At 51.2% G+C, this 6,000-nt stretch overlaps 1 pseudogene; it reads left to right on the top strand.

Moving 5' to 3' along the window:
• The first annotated feature begins 3,991 nt into the window (after positions 1-3,991).
• Positions 3,992-5,327, top strand: LOC123039560 (uncharacterized; annotated as a pseudogene).
• The last annotated feature ends 673 nt before the right edge of the window (positions 5,328-6,000 follow it).

Below are 6,000 nucleotides of genomic sequence, written 5' to 3' on the forward strand. Positions count from 1 at the left end.
ATTCACGAACCATTGTTTTGACTTGCTGTTTCATCCCGTGCCACGCAAAGAGCCGCTTGACTCGGTTGTAGGTAGCATGGAATCTTGAGTACCCACCTGCTGCACTAGAGTGAAGTGTTCTGACCAAGTTATGTTGTACTTCAGTGTCCTTTCCGATCCACACGCGCCCATGAAACTTCAGAATCCCGTCCTGCAAGGAGAACCCTGGTTCGTTGTCTGGAGCCAATGCCAGCCTCGTCATGCGCTGGGTAGCTGGAGCATCCTACCGATAGCTTTGCTTGATTGCTTCCAGCCAAGTGGGCTTACAAACTGAGATTGCTACCATTTCCGTTTCCTGTCCGGGTGCGCGACGAGATAGCGCATCCGCTGCTCTGTTTGTCAGCCCCGCTTTATACTGAATAGTAAACTGCAGTCCCATCAGTTTGGTAAACGCTCGCTGCTGTATTGGCATATTGAGTCTCTGATCAGTTAAGTTGAGTAAGCTCTTTTGATCTGTTCGAACCATAAACTCTGCGTGTTGGAGGTAGGGTCGCTAGTGATCCACTGCCAGAAGGAGAGCCGGACATTCCTTTTCATATGCCGACAGTCCTAGGTTGCGTGGGGCTAGAGCTTTGCTTAAGTAGGCCACGGGGTGGTTGTTCTGCATCAGGACTGCTCCAATGCATGTGGCACTTGCATCCATCTCGACCACAAACTGCTGCTGAAAGTTGGGCAACGTCAACACCGGAGCCTCGATCAGAGCTTGCTTGAGAGCAACGAAGGCTTTGTTGGCCTCTGGTGTCCACACAAACAGGGTGTTCTTCCGGAGCAGATTGGTAAGTGGCTTGCTGATCACGCCAAACGATCGCACAAACTTTCTGTAGTACCCTACTAACCCCAAGAAGCCCCTGAGTTCCTTGGTATTGGATGGGACAGGCCACTGTTGCACTGTTCTGATTTTTGTGTTGTCTGTAGTCACCCCTTGTTCACTGATAATACGCCCCAGGTAGCTGATCTTTCGCTGCGCAAAGGTGCACTTGGACATTTTGGCCTTGAGTCCGTGCTGATGTAAGAGCCCAAGAACCTGACGCAAACAACTTCTTGTGAGCCTCCAACTCTTTAGTGTGAACTAGGATATCATCCATGAAGACAAGCACACCATGGCGCAACACGGGAGCGAGCACTATATGCATGCCCCCCTGGAACGTGCCGCGTGCATAGGCCAATCCATACGGCATCACACGAAACTGATAATGCCCCAAATGAGTTTTGAAGGCTGTCTTGTGTTCGTCCTCTGGGCGCAGTCTGATCTGGTGATATCCTGCGCGTAGCTCCAGCTTCGAAAACCACTTGGACCTGGCAATCTCATCCAACAACTCATCTATGATCGGCATCGGGTAAGTGCTCTTAATAGTAATTGCATTCAGATGCCGGAAATCAACACAGAACCTCCACATCTGGTCCTTCTTCTTGACTAGCAACATGGGAGAAGAAAATGCACTGTTGCTGGGTACAATAAGCCCCAAGCGAAGCATCTCCCTGACTTGTGCTTCGATTTCGTCTTTTTGCTCTGGCGTGTATCTGTACGGATGCATGTTGATGGGATTTGCACCTGCAATGAGGGGGATGGTGTGATCCCACTCTCTGTGCTCAGGCGGACTGGTTGGTTCAGCAAACACCGACTAAAAGTCGTCGATGATGTGCTGTATCGCTGGAGGCACTGGATCACCCTCTTCCTTCTGTTCTGCTACACAAATCATCACTATATGTGCAATTGAGTTTCCCTGTTCCATCTTCATGAGCTGTGACAATGTAGCTTGTTGCACTTGTTTGACTTGTGGTTGCAGCCCTTGTAGCACTACTTGCTGTCCGGCTTGGTTGAATTTCAATGTCTTGGCTGTCCAGTCGACAAACATCGGCCAACACTGCTCCAACCAGTCGATCCCTACTACCATGTCATAGCACCCCAGCGATAAGACGCGCACATCAGTAGTGAACTTGCACCCTTGAGTCTGGCACTGACACTGTGGTACAATCCCCGAACACTTGAGCACACCCCCATCTGCAATCTTAACTGACACGGGATCCATCGGCAACACCTGTTCTGCTATCCTTGCTGCCACTGCCTCGCTGATGAAACTATGGGAGCTTCCTGAATCCACCAGTATAAGTACCTCATGCCCTTTGATGTCGCCCAGCAGCCGGACCGTACGGGGTGTAGTTGCCCCCATGGTGGCAAGTTTGGAAATGGACATCAATTGCTCCTCCTCAGAATCTGATTCATGCCATTGCCGATCATTCTCCTCAGCTTGAAGCATTTCCCACAGCTCTTCCACCACGTGAAGCTGCACCGTGGCAGCACATTGGTGGCCTTGTCCCCAACGCTCTCCGCATTTGAAACAGAGCCCACGGGCACGCCTGTAGTTACGGAGCACTGCGATGCGATCTTCTCCTGGCCCTGGATCCTGACGGCGATCCGGAGCTCGCGCCGCGTCCAACGCGCGACGATCATCAGCAGCCGCTTGGGGAGCTGGCAGTGCTGGTCGTGGAGGAGGTGCACCCAAGGCCAGCAATGGCCGAATTGGAGCGCGGGCTGCGCCTTGCTCGTGTCGCGGCTGCTCCTTCCGTGGCATGCCTGCCAAGAGCTCCTCCTGCAACGAGGCGAGAGAAAAGGCAGTATCCAAGTCCTGGGGACGATGTAAGACTACATCGGCTTTAATTTCCATTTCCAGACCATCTAAAAACTGAGTTGTAAAGAACAGTGGATCAAAAGCTGAATTATGCGCAAGCAAATGGTGCATAAGCTCCTCGAACTGTTCTAAATACTCTGCTACCGATCCTAACTGCCTGAGAGAATTAAACTAACGCAATTGAGCCTGATACTGTTCTCGGCCGAATTTGGCGCAAATAGCAACACACAACTCCTCCCAAGTAAAGGAGCCCCGACGCGCTTCCTGGACTTGAAGCCAGCGCGCTGCGTTGCCCGAGAAATGCAGAGTGGCTACCCTAACCCACATGTCACTTTGAATCCCATACACTTCGAAATATTTCTCGCACTTGGCTTTCCAGAACTGGGAATTGTCTCCATCGAATGAGGCACCAGGGAAGCGACCAACCGTGGTGAGGAGAGTGCACGGGGAAAAACTGCTCTCGCTCCTGACCAACCCCAACGGATAAATCGATAGGAAGTGCAAGGGGAGGCAAATTGGACGCACCCTTGACCGAAGGAGGCACCAGGGTGGTAACCACCCCGTGAGCCGATCCCTCGGGTTCGATGATGTCGCCGTGGCCTTGTGGCCCGTGGTGCATCATGGCGCGCTCTGGATGCACCGCCGCGGGACGCCCCACTGGATCCGCCGCCGGATCCCCTTCCGCACCGCTTGGATCTGCCAAGACGGGATGGAGTGTGATCCTCCCCACTTGCGTGCGCAGCTCGTCGAGCTGCTGCTGGAGGTTCGTCACCGCCGGTCGCCACAACTCGAGGGACGCCTGAATCGCCTCCAGACGCGCATCGTTGGCCGCGCGGCCCTCGTTGACTGACTTGACGAGTGCAGCGATCTGCTCCTCCATGGCCGCTGTCTTCTGCGCTTGTTTGGTGGTGTAGCGGGGACGGGGGTAGGCTGTCTCCAGGGCTACTGACCTCTGATACCACTTGTTATGGACCTCGATCTAGGGTTGGAAGGAGGAGAGGAAGGAAGGGGAAAGGGGATCGGCCGAAGAGGACGAAGGTCAGCTCCGTTTCTCCCTTCAGATTCGATTACAATAATTCTTGATGCCCTCGCCTACTCACCCACTGGCTATATAACCAGGCACGCAGGCCACACCACCCACACCACTCACTAGGCCTCACGCTCGGCCCACGGGTCAGTCCGACCAGGCCCACCAGCCATCCGCTCAGCTCCCTCCAGGTGCAACGGCGCAGCCGTGCCACTGACCAGTGGGGTCACGCCAGCAGCCGTGACACATTGTTCAGAATGTAGTTATGCATAACTGCATTTGATTTCCTCTGATCATGCAGGCAGCGTTTCTGTTAACGGTCATCGGCACCACCGGATTCCTGGCCGTCCTTGCAGGCCAGCTTCCCGGGGTACTACTTCCTTCCCCTCCCTATGTGCTGTAATATTCCACTGAGCTTACTAAACAGCCAAGAAAGAAATCCTTTTAATCTCCAAAAAATTGCATATCTCATGATTGGGGCTTCTTCGTTCCCTACTTGACCGGAAGCATTTCATTGGTAGTATTAGCCATCGGCAGCATTTCTCCAGGGTACGTTTGCTTGCTTCTGACATAACAAAAGGATTTGTCAGAGCAGTACTAGTATGCATGCTGTGACTGATAAATTTGTTTTGCATATTCACAAATAACAAGTGCTAAATGCTGCATCTGTCATCAGTTTTCTGCAGGTGGCAATTGGTTTCTTTTCTGCGGTTTTTCCTGATTATAAAGAGAGGATTGCTAGGCATGAAGCTGCTCATTTTCTGGGTATATGCTCTCTCTCTCCCTCTCCCTCTCTCTTGCTGCAGCAATGCAATGGTGTGTCTGCAGCCATGAACTTACTGACTGTAAAGCTCTCCTTGTGAATCAGTTGCCTATTTAACTGGGCTACCGATTCTGGGGTACTCTTTGGACATTGGGAAGGAGCATGTTAATCTCGTTGATGATCAGCTACAGAAGCTGCTATACAGCGGTCAGCTCGACCAAAAGGAAGTGGACAGGTAACTCTCGTTTAACCTGTCAATAGTATATATGTCCAATTTTTGTGTAATATGGTCACTGGTCAGAGATATGAGAAGCTACTGACTAACATATATAATCTGTCACCAGGTTAGCTGTGATCTCCATGGCCGGACTGGCTGCTGAAGGTCTGGAGTACGACAAGGTCGTCGGCCAATCAGCGACCTCTTCACACTTCAGGTGATCTACTACTAATCCATCCATCAGCCCTTCTAGTCTTGCATTCCCACTGTTCAGATGTCTCCTGAAAAATTTCACCTGAAGAATTCATCCTGCCTGCCTGTCTGCATTGCAGAGGTTCTTGAACACTAAGCCGCCGCTGGGCAAAGCACAGCAGCAAAACCTTACGAGATGGGCGGTGAGTTGTATTACTCATTATTACCCATCGTCTCATTCTGAAGCGGAAGTAGCAGAAGAGAAAACCTGTTGCATAAATACAAGCGAAGGCCACCGTCCTGATTGGATTGATGCAACGAATTGTTTGAGTTTTGCAGGTGCTGATTGCTGCGTCTCTTCTGAAGAACAACAAGGCGGCGCACGACGCTCTGGTGTCCGCCATGTCGCAGAAGGCCACCGTGCTCGGGTGCATCGAGGCGATAGAGAACGCCTCCTGATCACTCACGGTGTGATGAACCTGGGTGCCCTAACATGGTTGAGGTAGCAATTATATTGTTGAAAAGAGGGAAAGATATATACGTATAATCAAGCAGGGAAAGATATATATGTCTGCGTGAAACACAACTTTCAGTGCCTCGCTGTTTAGAAGAAGTTGACTGAGGCGTCCCTCCACAGTAAACATGTTGTTGACTGCTGAACGCTGACTCAAGTTTGTACAGATACAGAGAACCGTAAGCGGAAGACAAATACCAAATGCGCGCACTGGAAGTCGAGGGTACAATACAATTTTGTCGTTCAGACCTATTGATTGATTGCAATCTTGTTTGCACTCACAGCATTCAGTACTCTTCCTAGCCACAGATGCTGCAGCTCCGAGGGTCTCCAGAAAAAGAGAAACAGGCGCTGCAATTCAAATAAAATGACGATGATGAGACATCACATGATAATATTGCAGATGATTTCTTATAAAGTTAACGTACTCCCAGATGCAATACATGATTCGAGTTTTTTTTTCTTGTGGGGGATTTGAGTTTTACGGTATCCAGTTGTTCTAAGGTACAACTAAAACTTAAGGATCTGAAAAACACTCCCCCTCCCCCCCGCGGCAGCGCCGCGCCACACCGGGGCAACCCCGCCGGCCACCACCAGCAAAGGATTCCCCCCTCTCCT

The sequence above is a fragment of the Triticum aestivum genome, chromosome 2B, assembly GCF_018294505.1.
Source record: "Triticum aestivum cultivar Chinese Spring chromosome 2B, IWGSC CS RefSeq v2.1, whole genome shotgun sequence".
NCBI lineage: Eukaryota > Viridiplantae > Streptophyta > Magnoliopsida > Poales > Poaceae > Triticum > Triticum aestivum.